Below are 16,151 nucleotides of genomic sequence, written 5' to 3'. Positions count from 1 at the left end.
GTTTTCATGTTCTCAGTATTATGTGTTTAAAGACTGAGTTCTAGGAGTAAGTAATAAATTTTCAATAAATTTGTCTTAGAAAATATGCATTTTTTGGATAAAAAATTATGATTACTTGAAATAGCCTTTCTTTTTGGAGATGATATAAATGTTTTTTTTTATTTCCTTTTTAACTCCACCAAAATCTGCAAAATTTTTGTTATTTTCTTCTGTGTTTCAGTACAAAGTTTTCTTAAATAATTTTTTTTCATAACTTGCATTTTTTTTTTCTAGAAAGCCTTTAAGTTTCAGAAGCAAAGTTAAATGAAGTGCTCTGAAATCATGGAAACAAAGTGCTACAATTGGATAGAGTTATGGTCCAATGTAATGAGGTTTCAATTCAATATCCTATTCAAGACAGAGGCAGTATTTGAAAAATGAGCTTTCCCAGAATGTGAATATTTCTCATTGAATAGTAGTTATGATATCAGAGACCATTTAATGTTCTTTTTGTTTATTGTGCAATTTAATTACACCCTGAACTAGAAAGTTCTGAATGCCAAGTGGCTTTGTTTGGTTCTGAAGACTTGTAGGTATGGTATTCCTAAGCACTAGCTGGAAAAAAAAGAAAAAAAAGAAAAAAAAAGAGTGTTCAGTGGAATTGCTCCTTATTTTCATTGTGATATCAAAGTATCTATACATATATATACACATATACAAATATATATATATATATATATATATATATATATATATATGCCTGCAATATATATGCTTGCAAACCCACATGTAAGAAAAACTACTTGCTTTAACTTGCTTTATACGCATAAGGGATTTATATCTATTATGGTTGACAGATATTTTGCATTTTGTTTTCTGCTAAGGGACCCATGGTATCCATTCTTGATTAATTCTGTTGAGATTATGATCAAAAAGAGAATTACTAGAAACTAATTTTGTATCAAAACAATGAAGAGATATGCACATAGAATAAATTGGTACATGGCTTTCTCCTTAGCCCTTATTGAAGAGTCTGAGAGAAAAAGTGATATGAAATAAAACATTCCTATGTGTCCATTTCACACCATTTGCTGTTGTGCACTTTGTACCTCTTAAATGTGAAAACATAGAACAGATGTCTTATGAATTATGTATATAACAGAAGACAATTGTCACATGTATTTTGATACTGAATAATTCATAGATAATCTGCTACATCTGCGGAGGGACAGATCCACTTCTCATTGTAAGGGACACTTGGATAATGACATGACCCAGCAGTGTGCACCCCCAGCCCAGAAAGCCAGTCGTGTCCTGGGCTGCATCCAAAGCAGTGTGGGCAGCAGGACCAGGGAGGGGATTCTGCCATTCTTCTCTGCTCTGCTGTGCTCTGCTGTGCTCTGCTCTGGTAAGATCCCACCTGCAGTGCAGAATCCAGCTCTTGGAGCCCCAGCACAGGAAGAATAAGGAACTTTAGGAGTGAATCCCAAGGAAGCTACCAAGATGATGGGAGGGATGAAGCACCTCTCTTAAGATGACAGGCTAAGAGCTGGGGCTGTTCAGCCTGGAGAAGAGGAGGCTTCAAGGACATCTTATGTCAGCCTTCCAATACCTAAAGGGCACCTGAAAGAGAGTTGGAGAGGGACTTTTTACAAGGGCATTTAATGATAGGACAATGGCTTTAAACTGAAAAAGAGTAGGTATAGATCAGATATTAGGAAGAAATTCTTTACAGTAAGGGTGGTGAGACACTGGAAAGTGCTCCCATAGAAGCTGTGGATGCACCATCCCTGGAAGTGTTCAAAACCAGTTGGATGGGGCCCTCAGCAACCTGATGGAGTGGAAGGAGGGTTGGAACTACATGATCTTTAAGGTCCCTTCCAATCCAAACCATTCTATATTTCTGTGACCCTGCAAACAAAGAAACCAAACCCAGAAACACAAGTTGATTTTGATTCACCCTTGAGATATTTCAGGTATCAGGCCTACTAGGGATTTTGCTGCCAGAAGTTTCAGGGATGAGTAAATCTCTCTAATAAAAACTTCAGGCATTTTTTGTCCTAAGTGCTAGCATAGGGAATTTTCATAGGCTTTTTTTGGAAGAAACACTTCTTTGGGAAATATAGTATGGTGAAACATATCAAACTCTTGAGTTTAAAGAATAACCATTATATATTTTCATTTCTGTGTGTAATATGCTCAAAAGATACCAAAATAAGGTTTAAAACTCACACTGCAAAAGCCAGGAGAGCATTTCAGTCAGTAATCTGGAAAAAAAAGCCTGGTAGAATACTTGAAACATATTTGAAATTATTTTTGTCAAGCAAAGGATAATTTGAAATTGTCAGGACATTCTATTGGGAACAAAAGAAGAAACCTTCAATGTAAAAGGTAATGTATTTTTAAAATATTCAGGAATTAGTAGTTCATTAGAAATTAGACATTACTATGTTGATAAATATTTTATACAGCATTTAATATGTCTAAAAATTATCAAATAGAATATTATAAATTAAGAGCATCTTTAGATAATCAAAAATAATTCTCACCTGAAATGAAGAACTCACTTAAATGATTTTGTGTGCATTAAATTTACTACATTAGCAATCTTTTCTCCTTCTAAGTAAAGTGGGACAGTTTAATTCTCTAGATGTTAGACACATTTAACATATTTTTTACTTAGCAATGGGGGCAGTTCATGTCGTGCTTAGGCATGCAGTGACTTCATTATGAGACATGGAACTAACAAAAAACACAGTAAATGCAGGCAGACAAGACTTGTTTTATTCAGTATTTGTCTCTAAGTATATTGGAAAGAATTAGACCCACAAACAAGTTGAATGCCAGGAATTAAATAAAAATGAAATACATTTTCTGCAGAATGCAACCTGCAATGCAAAGTGTACAGCAATAAATTATCAGAATATTAACTAATTTATAGTGTGCATTTTTTTTCAAGCATAGAAAAGATGGTAAAGCAAGGCATTAAGTGAAGATGAATATTAGTTTTTCAGAAATGACTGGCATCTATGGTAAAGGCAATTTCTTTTCATTACATAGAAAATATTTTCACATACAATTTTTGGTTACAAAATGGGACAAGAATTTGCTTACAAATATGGGAAGCAAGTTATTCAGTTGCCAGCAATTTGAAAAATTTATAGTAGTTCAATAAAATTTTGACATGTAATAAAATACAAAATGGTTTGAAATAAAAATGGCTTATATTCTAAAAAACTGGGTACAGCGGTTTCATATATTGAAATGTGTTTTTTTTTTTCTTTCAAACCAACCTTTGCTTCCTTTCTGATTTTCAATACCAAGCGTGCCAGTACCCTTCTACCAGTAACTCCTGTTACCCTTTTAGATTGAGACGTGAAGGCTTCTGAATTTTACCAGTAATTTGTCAAGGCAGAAACAACATTAAAAAAGGCACATTTTCATTAAAAATTTTAAGACCTAATTGCAAATAACAGCAGGAGAAACCATCTACATAAACGGAATTCTGGTGTTTCGTGTCTTGCAGAGACTGAGTGTTGTTCACAGTCCTCCTGTTTTAGTGAGAAAAACTTGAACCAGGTGCAAGATCCTCTTTAACAATAAATCAAGCTCATACAAAAAAAACCCTGATGAGCAACTGATAGCAAAACGAGGTTGTTGAGGTTCAGGGACCACAGTTACTCATATATGTTTATCCTTCCTCCATTCTCCAAGTCTGATCCAAAGCTGAGAAAGAAGAGGAGGTAGAGAGGATAAATGAAACAAATCCACTTAAGACGATAGAATATTTGTGGGACAAATCTAAATCCTTTAGCATTACTGTGTTGGGATTTGTATTATCCCTGACAACTGTAGCTGGATGAAAGCCAAATCAAACTAAAATTAAGTTGAATGTTTCAAAGATAAAATTAGCTGCTATATAGATTGTGGAAAGTAGTTGCCAAAACAACAAATAAAAGCACAGAACAGATATGAAATTTGACAAATCAATCAGCAAGATGGTATAAAGTAGTTGGGATGTGTATTAAAGACCCTAGTTTTAAACCAGCTAAAAAAACCTCTGAAGAGAAAACGTTTCTTAAAGAGAAAAAAAAAAAAAAAAACCCTTGAAATTATTAGATCAAATAGTTGGGCTAAAGTAAAAAAATCTCTCAAGTTTTGACTCAGTGTTCAAGAATTCAATATTCTGCACAATGATACAGCAAAAAAACCTACAATTTTTGTTCCTGAAAACCTCTGGGCACTTTGTTATAATAAGCAAAAATATTTATGATCCTAAATGACTGCTGTTAATGACTTCATTGTGGCTGAGACAAAAATTGTCTATGTCTCACTGAAGGCCATTTTTATTTTTTGACAAGTTTCTATGTCCAATTCACAGAAGACTCTTTTTATTTGTCTAATGGTTAGAGATGCATCCAACAAATTGAAAAATTGTGTCTTCAACAGGTTTAAAGTGTTTAAAATCCTACTTCTGAGGATCCTACTTCTCTCTACACCACAATGGAAGGGGAAAATATCCCATATCTCCTGTTCCACATCTGCAAACATGGTACTAAGAATCTAAAATTCATTATGAAAAAGTGTTTTTTCTTAATGTATAAATGATTTTTTTGTTTAATTCCGGTTTTGCTATTACTTCTTGCTCTTTTACTGAGTACCACTGAGAAGACACTGTCCCTTGCCTTCCTTACTGCCACCTGTCAGATATTATTAAGCTTCCCCTGGAGCCTTCTCTTCTCCAGGCTGAGCAGCCTCATGTCTCTCAGCCTCTCTTCATATGACAGATGCTCCTATCCCTTAAACATCTTCACGGCTCTTCTGGTAAATGCATGTCTTTCTTCTGTGTGGAGCCCAGAATGGGCCTCCAGATGTCCCTCATCAATGTTAAGTGGAGGGGAAGAATCACCTCCCTCCACCTGGTGGTAATGGTCTTCCTAAGGACACCTCTGGGATGCAGCTGCCCTTCTTTGCTACAAGGGTGCATTGCTGGCTCAAATTCACCTTGTCCAACAGGACTTCCAAGGTTCTTTCTGCAACATGGAATTTCACTTGAGTGGGAGAGTCAAACCCTTAAGAATTTCAAAACTTGTTATAATTGAATTTTACATACTTTTCAGTGCATTATTAGACTCCTTTTCACTTTGAAATATTTTATTAAAACAATGTTTATTTTAATGGAGGATGTCTCTACTGAGTTATAAAATTAAGTATAATCTCCAAGATTTTTAAGAAATTTACCATTTCCCTAAAAGATAATGTCCCTTACATTAATCTGAACTCCTAATGAACTCATGGAGTACAATATTATCCTCTCATTCATAGTAAGCCCATTCCAGATATTCCTTTCTTTCAGGTATAAAAGTTGAATGATACCAAACAAGGAGAGCAAGTGAACTCTTAAGAGAAATAAATGGACTTATAAATTGTTTTGGGTTTTTTTACAGCACTAAATAGATACTTAATATCTAAAATATTATACTTAATATCTATAATAAGATAAATATTATTAAATTAATAACACACAATAAAACATAATAATTCCCAAATTAAAATTTTTCATGATCTCAAATGGAAAGGTTTAATTTATTGTAAATAAATGGAAGCATATTTTTATACATTAATATTTTAGTGTATCATGATGGCTTAGTACTACTAATACTGATTTGATTATCAAGAACTTACAAGGAAAACAAGCTGTAATAATGATTCCAGCTGGGGAAATTACATTCCTTTAGTTTCTGTTTTGTTGGCAATAATTAGCTAGTTGGAACAGATATTAAATAAATGCTTCACTTATGCTGAGGCCAAAGCTTAAATCTAGCTATCTACAAATAATTTTGGTTCTAGCTGTGTTAATATAAATTTATTTTCAAAAATGATAAAACCCAGTGACAATCAGCTAATAGATTCAAAAATATAAAGTTAGAAAAACACTGTTTCTGCTTAGTGCAGATGTTCTCCCTGTGTAGTACCTGTAGCACTACATCTGGCAATTCTGTTATTCTGGAGTGAGATTTAAATGCTGCATTTGTAGGCACTATAATGTGAAAAAACCAACAGACACTAGAAAGAGAACTGCTTGTTTTGTTCTGTGTTTTTTCTGTTTGTTCTAATTTGCAAATTAGAGGAAGGATTGTGAGAGTGCTACAGGTTTTCCTGCTGGTTTCGCAGCTTTCTGAAAAGAATCCTTATATTCCATTTAATTTTACACCGTTGTGGTGGTTTTGTCTGGGGTAGAGTTAATTTTCTTCACAGTGGCTGGTAGAGGGCTGTGTTTTCAATTTGTGATTAACATAGGGTTGATGATACAGAGATCTTTTTCTTTTATTGCCGAGCAGTGCTTGCACACTGCTTTTCTGCTTTTCTGCTTTTCCGCACTGCCACACTGGCAAGGAGGCCTTGGGTGCATGGGAAGTTGAGAAGACACACAGCTGACTCCAACTGCCCAAAGGGATATTCCAGACCAGATGACATCATGCTCAGTAAATAAAGCAGGAGGAAGAGGGAGCATTAGGAGTGAAGGCATTTGGTGCTGTCTTCCCAAGTCACCGATACTCACGATGTTTGCCTGGAGATGGTGGAACACCTGCCTGCCCATGGGAAGCAGTGAATGTATTCCTTGTTTTACTTTGCTTGCATGTGTGGCTTTTGCTTTCCCTATTAAGCTGGTTTTATCTCAACCCACGAGTTTTCTAGCTTTTAATCTTTTGATTCTCTCCTTGATTCCACTGGTGGAGGAGTGAGTGAGAGAATGCACGGTGCGGAGATCCTACTCTGGTCCAGCCCAGCCTACTGTCTCTAAGGTTCTTCCTTTAAAGGGTCAAAATCAGAAATTAATTATGAGGTAGGAGCATTGGCTCTCAGCCATAGGATCCTAAGGGGTGCTCCTGGCTAATACTGGAAGAAGAAGAATGCTAGTAGAGAAAGCACATAAAAAGAGAGAAATGCCTGTCCCAACTCCAGCTGAAGGCAGGGTAAAGCAGAGGGGGACAGAGGTAGAAGCTTTGGAAGTGGGGAGGGAAGAGATAAAAATCATAGAATTGTGGAATCATGGAATAATTTGGGTTGGAAAGGAACTTTAAAGGTTATCTAGTCCAAATCCTACCAGACAAGCAGGGACATCTTCCACTAAATCAAATTGTTCAGACTCCCATCCAACCTGACCTTGAAATCTTCCACCTCTCTGGGCAATGTGTTCAAGTGTTTTATCAACCTCATAGTAAAAAATTCTTTGTCCTTATATCTTATCTAAACTGATCTTTTTTTAGTTTAAAACTGTTGCCCCTTGTCCTACTGCAACAGGCCCTGCTAAAATATTTGTTCCCATCTTACTTGTATGACCCCCTTAGGCACCCAAAGGCCACAATAAGGTTTCCTCGCAGCCTTTTTGCTCTATCTTTCTTGAGCTGCTCTCATAGGAGAGATGCTCCAGCTCCCTGGATCATCTTTGGGGCCCTCCTTTGGACTTGCTCCAATGAGTCCATGTGTTTTCTATGCTGGAGAACCCTGAAATGCAATTTGAGCAGCTTGAGAAGAGGAACAAAATTATGTAATTTTTAAAAAGTTAGGGATCTTTAGTGTGTTTTGTTTTTTTTTTTTTTTTCAGTTGACTGTATTTTTCCTTCATTTTGTTTTTTCTAAAAAAAAAAAGAAAATAAATTTGATTCAGGTTCTTGCTCATATAAACTTCAGGTATCAACTTTATACATGGTATTCATATAGAATATGCATAGAAGCCACAGATTGTCATTTGAATGCAGATATATTTGATGAAATCACAAATTGTTTTAAGAAACTCAGATGAGTCCTCAGAATGAAAAACAATGGTAATTTTTTCTCAAACAAATAGGATTTAGTTTATTATTAGAGGATGTGCCATAATTTTTTTATTTCTTCAGGAGATTAATATTACGTGAAGAAGAATGTGACCAGTTATTAACCAGTGTATTTGTAGAATAGGTTTTTTTTTTTCTAATTTAGAATACAGATACTGGTTGAAATTTCAAAACGACTTCTGATATAAATTCCAAAACAACCATGTGAATGCTTATAACAACAGCTTCCAAACACATAGATAAAAATTAATCTATTTTTGCCACTCATTACCTTCCTGTTGTTTCTGCTTTGGCTTTTGGCATTAAGAAAAAAAGTTGTACTCGTGTTTTGTGATAAATGAGATAATACAGGTGTGAACTCCAGCAAGAAGTAGTACACGCATAGGATACTGTAAAGTGTCAAAGTTGTTACCATTAATTTGCCACTTTAGGAAAGGAAGTCTTTTCACAACTTGAGTAAGAAAAAGGTTAGAGGAAGGAATAGTGAGAACAACTCTTGCAGAATCATCTGATTTTTTAATTTTATTTTTAAAATGGTAATGATGGTACTTAGATAATATCTCTAAAATGGAAATTAATTTTTTTTCTAAAGGTCTAAAGGTACTTTTTGAACTTCAAAAGACAAAATGCAGCCAGTTTGCATGTTTCTAAACAGATGAAATAGAAATATCTCATCATCTCCTTTCCTCAGTTTTCAGAATACTGTTTCTAGGTATTTGGCAATTTGCCATTGCAATGAAAATGCTGGAGCTTGGCAGTGTGCCATAAAATTGCAACAGAATATATTGTAATTGCTTTTATGGGAATAATAGTGATCAAGATAAAAATATACTTTGAATCTACTAAAATTGGGGCAACATTAGGTTCTTTCTCTCTCCTTCCTGTCTGTTTTGCCTTCTAGCTCATTTTTGGGACAAGAAACTAATTTGTCTTCTGGACAGAACTGTTTTCTAAAAACATGCTCCATGTAATGAGGTAAGGCATTGTAGTGCCAACACTAGATTTCTGTTGTTTCCTTTTGACACTATTTGTTGCATTACACTTTCCTCCAACACCTTTGCTTGAATAACTCCGTTAACCTTCTGTGCACCATTGATAATTCTATACATGCTATATCATAGGTAAATCATATGAAGATATGCTGATTTACAAATCTTCCTTTTTCTGGGGCATTTAAAGAGTTCTAGATGTGAAAGTGAGTGAAACAATTACAGGATACTATTCTAAATTAGTATGTATTACAGGAGTCCGTAGATCCACTGTTTCTGAAAGAACATTTGGACCATGAGAGCCAGATACATGTAGATAAAAATTAGATAAATGTTAGGGTTAGTGAAACCAGGTCATATTGTCAGCTGGTAAACCAAGGAATGACTGTGGTACAACTTATTTGTTATTCCCAAATTTCAGACAGCCTTTGACATCTTGTCCCATACTCTGGCTGTATTTTAAATAGCAGCATAGGTAAGCCATCAAATAATTTTCAAACAAAAGTACCACCCAGTGGTACCATGATTCATAAAAAAAAACAAAAAAAAACTAAGACAAATCCCCCACTGGTCTCAAGGCTTGTCCAGCCTGCAGAAGATAAGATCTTGGAAGGGAGCCTGACAGAACAGCAGCATGCCCATGCCCACATCTATGTGGAGATTATCCAGAGCATGGAATCAAGTTCTTCACAGTTTTCTAGGGTGGGAGGACAGGAGACAGTAAACACTATAATGAGAATCACAGTGGATATAAGGAACACCTGTTTTGTTATGAGAGAGTCAGATGAAGAAGTTGCCCAGAGACGTTATGCAATCACCTTCTTTGCAGGTTTTTGAGGCCTGGCAGAATAAAGTCCTGAGCATTCTGATCTTGTAGCTGACCCCATTTGAAGCAAGAGGCTGGATTAGAGACCTTCTGAGCTCCCTTTTGAAATGGCTTATCCTGTGATCCTAGATCCTATAATGAGTAATTTCTCAAGCAGGAAACTCCTCACAGAAAGACTCTTCTGTAATTAAAAAAAAATTCTTACATTTTAGAAATTCTCAAAAGATTTCCTGAAGTTATACTACAAAAAACATGGATCTTAATATTATACCAGACTATATTTTTTTCTCCATTTAGAAATCTTCACCCTTCTCTCATCAGGAAGCCTCATAATAGAACAGTTAGTTTATAAATGCTGAAATTCAAAAAATCCTGGATTTCCTTGCAAATTAGACCTTCAGTAATATATCCTAAATAATCACAATTTATATATTTTAAAATTTATTTTTATTATTTAAATTATTTACTTATTTTTATAATATTTATTTTTAATATCATTATGATTTTATTTTAAATTTTTAATTTATAGTTTATAATTTAAAAACATATATTTTAATTTTTTAAAATTGATTAATTTTTAAATTTTTTTTGCTTTTTTTTGTGGGAAAGAAGTCTTGTTTTATTTTTCTCTGACTGCAATAGTTCATCTTCTAAGAGTTACCTTTGCCTCCAAACCTTGCCTTGCTCATATCCCCAGACAATCATGGGTATGGATACAAAACCACACTAGCATTTCTTGTTTCTCTTAAGTTCAAAGACTGTTTGTTATGATATTTTGAAATGCAAAGATTCAGTTTCAAGGTTTCTGCTTGATTACTTTAATAAAATATAGGGACACAATTCATTAATCAGTCACGTACTAGACAATGCATTGCTTTACATCTGGCATTTGCTACCACACACCTCAAAAGCAAGTAATTTTTTTTTTTTTTTTTTTTTTGCTTATGGTATTCTTGAAAGTACCTTTCTAACTGAGGGGAATTCCAGTTCTCCAGGAGGGAGAATTTTTGTAGTTGAAGGAACAGAACAGAGTTGGCAGGAATGAATAATTAAAAAAACCCTCTCTTCTAATTAGATAGTGTATATTGTCTTCTTAACTTTGTAGAAATTTAAAATTCAGTTTGTGAAGTGTAGGCTAAACAAGCTTTGGTTGCATAAACAGAGTAAATGTTATAGCCTGCTATATCCAGAACATTGGCTGCAAGCCCTGTGGTAAACTCCCTCAGTTAGAAGTCTGACAGTGAGAAGATAAGAAAAAAAATACAGGTAATCTCCTTTTTGTTTTCAACATAACATAAAAACATCTGTGCTGGATCAGATCAGTAATTCTGCTTTAGAGAGTGGTCAGTTATAGGACTGGAGTGTAAGAGACAGGGAAATTCTAAAATATACTGTCTTCTTTTTTTTTTTGCATTATTGTTTCCTGGCAATAGCTAGGGCAGAGCATGCCTGTCTCAAACAATTGCTTCTGTCTAGATCACTGCATTTAGCAACCAACAATAAAACTTTCATTTTGAAATCATTTATACTTTTGCACACAAAAAGTTACTGTGGCAACAAATTTCTCTTTTAAAATATAAAAAATTGATACCATTAGGATCCAGAAATATTTACTTTAAATCTGGTCCTGCAAATTTAAATAAACTCTTTTCCTCCTAATAAGTAACTTGTACAGCGGTGAAACATATTTTAAAAATGTTGGTTCGTCACCTCTGATAATTTCTAGTGAGCTCCAAATCCTAAATTGAGTTGTTTCACGGCCTCAGAAGCAAAAATCTCTTCCTCTTGTGTTTCATTTAGTGGACACAATACCATTTTCAGTTTTCTCCCCTACATTCAGCTTGCTATGAAAGAATTGAGATCTTTTGTTGTTCATAGGAGCGCAAGAGCAGCATTAATTGTGTGGTGTGGTGGTGCATGGAGCACTGCATTTGGAGCGCCCACTTACCTACTGTACAGCACATCCTTCCTCGAGCAGGGCAGTAGAGGTGCTGGATACCCAGTAAGTTTGTGCAGCACGGTAAACCTCATGTAGCTGCTAGTATTCAAAACCAGTCTTATCACTGGTCTGCTGTCTAGATTTGCATGCATCTGATTAAGGTTCAGAGATCCCCTTGCATTTTTTACTTAACATCAGCAGTACCTCATGGAACAAAAAACCTTCTTGTAAGTCACTTTGGTATCTGGTGACAAAAGATGGTATGTAAGAGCCTGACATTATAGCTATTATTCCTTTAAAGTATTGTCATAACAATCTCCTTACTGAGTACACAACATGGGTTTTTGCTTTTCTGTAGCAAACATTTCTTCTGTATGTGTAATTACAGAATGGTTATCTCAGTTTAACTCATATGTAATTATGTAAATAAGGGTATATGCCCTCAAACTGCTTTTTGCATACTGTTCTGACCTAGGAATCATGCATATACTTGTTCATATTCAAGACTTAGAGGTGTTGGCCTAAACCTTCTTTACAAGAAAGTTTATAAATAAAGATTGCATAGAAGTTGTATTATTTTAAGCCCATTTTTATGTTCTCTCAAACATGAATTATGGGCAAATCAAAACTGATGAAGTTGGGAAGATTGTGAATGCTGCAATGCTGAATTTTTTTATTTCTGTACTGGAATTCAAACATATTTCCTGGAATTTTATGAAAACTGACATATAACAAAGGAGAGACACTTTTTTTTTTTTTTTGGTGGGTAAGAAGTTTGCATGTTGAGGCAAGAGTTTTTGCTTGCATGAGAACATTTTTTCATCCAAAGATCATACCAAACCAGACTGTTCCTGTTGGTCATTCTCTCCACAGACCACTAACTATGTTGTCTTTCTTTCTGTATGTTTCAGTTTCGGATTTTTTTTTCTGTTAAATTTTTAGCAAGTCTAATCATCTCTCTTGCTGTTTTGTCACTGCTTTCTCTTTTTTCTAACCGTCAGAGGTGAAGATTCCCCAGAAAATCTTTTTCAAAACTTGTTTCTGAGAAACAGGTGACTTCAATGATATGGAAAATAGTATCCAAGTGTTTCAACCAGTTCTTAATATTGGGCATTAAACAGCTATGTGGTATGCCTGGGTGATTAAGAAAATTTTACATAGTTCTGCTGTTTAACAATTTAATTAATAATTTTAATTAATAAAGCCCATTCTGTGATTTGGAATCAAGTGTTCATATAAGCCTTAACTACTTAAGACAGCAGAACGCAATAATTTACAATACTCCCAAAAGTCACTCTGCTTCCCTGAATCACAGACTCACATTCAAGGTTGGACAGTACCTCTTGAGACCATCTAGTTGAAAACTGTCCTCAAACTATGATTAACTACAGCAGGTTGCTCATGACTGTGTGTCATTGCATTTTTAACAGCTCCAAGGACAGAGACTCCACCACTTCTCTGGGCAACCTGTTCAAGTGCTCAGCTGTACCCACAGCTAAAAATAAAATAATTCTTCCTTATATTTAGATAAAATTTCCTATACTCTACTTTGGGCCCCATTTCCTCTTGTCATCTCACTGGGTGCCACTGAGAAAAGTTTGCTTTCTTTATTGATGCCCATCAAATAAACAAGGTTAAGACTCCCCAAAGCCTTTTGTTCTCCCAGCTGAACATTTCCAGCTCTTTCAGGCATTCCTCATATGACAGGTCCCTAATTCCAGTAAATCTGTTCCCTTTCTGTACTGGAAAGCCTAGAAGAGGACTCAGAACTCTAGATGTGTCTCACCAGTGTTGAGGAGAGGGTAAGGATCACCTCCCTTGACCCAGAGCTGGAGATGCTGTTCCTAATGCTACCCAGGATGCCATTGCACTTCCTTGCCACAAGGGCACATTGCTGGCCAGGCTCAACTCATCTGCCGGAATGTCGGGCCCTTCTTTGCAGTACCGCTTTTTAGTTGGTTTGTCCCCATCCTGTGTTGACAACTGTGCCTCTTCCTCCCCTGGTGCAGGACTTTGTGTTTCCTTTTTCAGAATCTCATGGATATTTTTGTATTTTGAACTTTGTAAGAATGTCAGACCATTTCTGCAGCCTATTAATTATATATGTTAATAGTTGTGAAAAATCCTCTTGAGTGGCTGGCTGAAAACAAAAGCAGTGGTCAGAAATCTTCACCAAGAATAAAACAAAATTCCAGAAAAGAGTTAGAGGAGGAGTACTAGTATCCTCATAATCATTAAGATTCCAAACCCTCTAAAAGTTTTTCAAGTTATTAGTTTGAGCAGCAATACATCTTGAATAAGTACAGGTGTTCTCAGGAAAGAATCATATTATAAAATCAAACATTTTACCAAGGGATACTCAGTGAAGACTGAAAAATATGTTTTATAACCTCATGAAAAGTTGCATTGATACCGTCACATTACAGTTTACAATTTTTTAAACCAGATTCTTTTGCCTGTACTCAGCTTGGCTAATATTTGTCCCACAAACTGGCAAGCAAATGAGTTCAAAACAAAGCAGTTAAAGAAATTACCTATAAACCAGTTAATCTGTCTAAGTATAGCTTGAAAAAAATTTTAACGGTAATCTATGATTTGGATGGAGCACAGGCTTGTAGCAAGCAAATTATCTTTCTTCATCTGCCACATGGAACACCTGTGTATTTTAGCATATGAATCCTTGCTGAAGTGAAAAGGCTGAACTTAGCCTGCAACATCACCTCCCAGTTCTGTTCCTATCCAAGCAATTGGCAAATATCACTGAATTTCTTCCTGCTTATCTAGATACACGCTATGTCTTGGTTCATCCAAAATTCTTTGGCATTTTATCCAGCTCTGTGTGGTCTTGAAATTGCTGGTGTGGTCCTCAAGCAGACAATACTCAGCATTCTTGCTGTCTAAGTTGAAGATTTTGATAGAGATTTGTAAAATGAACGGTGCTTTCCTTTTGGTTCTCATTCAAAAATTTAGGTATTTCATTAAGATTAATAATTTGTTTTCTTAGTCACAAATCCCCACATAAATATTTCACAGAATTCATTCAGAATTCTGTGCAGGACTGATTTGTCATAACTGCTATGAAAAATTACATTCCTGTAGATGGATATCTATTCATTTCCATACTCTCACCTTTTTTTCTTTAATCTGTAAGATTTCTATATGCCTCAGGGGTTGAACAATAAAGTAGGTGATCTTTCTCAGTTATTTTCAATGTGTTCATATGACACATTGTTTATGATGCTTTCACTGTATTTAGAAGGTCATAATCTATCAAAAGCTACAATGAAACCTTGCTGTAAAAATAATTCATGATAGAACAAAGCTTTTAGAGGGTACTCAATTATAAATTAGATAAGTAAGACTTTTGACATACTTGTAACCATATTTGGCATTGATTTTGTTTTAAATTTTCATTCCCTAAGAAAATTCTTATAACAATAATAGCGTTCCTTGAGTTTTTTGAATTCTAAGGCAAAATCAAGAAGAAATTGTTTTTACATTGCTCAGTTTTAGCAAAGGGCTATAGCCATTTCAAATCAAACCATTTAAAAAATTTAAATGTGCTTGTCAATCTGGTGACATAGATGTAAACAAGAATTACATCAGCCATTTTGTTTTACCATTAACAGATGTGATATAACGAAGATTGTAAATATTCTTCACCAAAGGCAGACTTCATGGCCCATATTTTTGGGCCAGAAAGTAAAGAGGTTGTCTTAGTTGTCAAATAAAATATAAGGAAAATATTTTATGATCTTAGCACTGTCCCTTGAAGAGAAGGACTTCCTCATGCCAGCTGGAGCCATTCAAAATCCAAAAACTGAGTAAAACACATCCTGGATGGATCTCATGATCAAATACTTACAGTCTGGGTTTGTTTTTTGGTTTTGTTTTTTTTTTTTTTTTTTTTTAATGAATTACAGTCCAGTGAAAACTGACATGTTTGGGTGACAGTGTAGGATCAGAGCATGGAAATCATTGGTGCCTTTTGTAAGAATTAGAGGCTGAACTGAGTTTTAAAATTTTATATATAAAATCTTTTAAGAAAACTTCCATGCAATTTTAGTATTGCTTGATAAATAAAAAAACTTTTCATATCACTTCCATATATAGACATGCAATCTGATGGCATTACTGGTTTTTTTTTTTACTTTTATTGTTGATGAAAACCAAGACTTTTGGTGAAAAATAAAATCACATATAGTAAGGAATGCTGAGGTTCATTATCTGTCTTCCTAAAATTAATAAAAAAGCTCTTTTTACTTTAGCATAAAAAATGAGATGTTCCTTTATCCCTGAAAAGCTTGTGTAACAAATATGGTACAAACTTCTTTTTTTTTTTATAAGCAAGACTATATAGGGATTTTAGCTTGATCTTTTAAACATTTCAAAAAAATTTAAGCAGGCAAACCAAAGCAAAAATGAAAATTACAATGCTAAGATCTAGTCTAGTGGCTTACTTTAGAAGTCATTTGACTTACAAGATGTAATCACTCAGTTAATTTAAAGAATTTGTAGAAAATTTTTACTTTATAAAGAAATTATAGTGGTTTCTTTCTTAATGTCAAGCATGAGTTCCT

At 34.7% G+C, this 16,151-nt stretch overlaps 1 long non-coding RNA gene across 1 annotated transcript in view; it reads right to left on the bottom strand.

Moving 5' to 3' along the window:
• Window positions 1–300: 300 nt before the first annotated feature.
• The window catches only part of LOC119700756, a 33,127-nt gene continuing 17,276 nt past the window's right edge, over window positions 301–16,151 (bottom strand). The window contains exons 3-4 of the long non-coding RNA XR_005256873.1: window positions 1,504–1,602; window positions 301–594 (exon numbers count right to left, since the gene is read on the bottom strand). This is a non-coding gene — a long non-coding RNA (uncharacterized LOC119700756). The remainder of the gene's footprint in view (window positions 595–1,503; window positions 1,603–16,151) is intronic.

The sequence above is a fragment of the Motacilla alba genome, chromosome 4 (assembly GCF_015832195.1).
Source record: "Motacilla alba alba isolate MOTALB_02 chromosome 4, Motacilla_alba_V1.0_pri, whole genome shotgun sequence".
Taxonomy (NCBI): domain Eukaryota; kingdom Metazoa; phylum Chordata; class Aves; order Passeriformes; family Motacillidae; genus Motacilla; species Motacilla alba.
The sequence above is the reverse complement of the archived record's forward strand: the minus strand, read 5'-3'. Positions and strand labels throughout refer to the sequence as shown.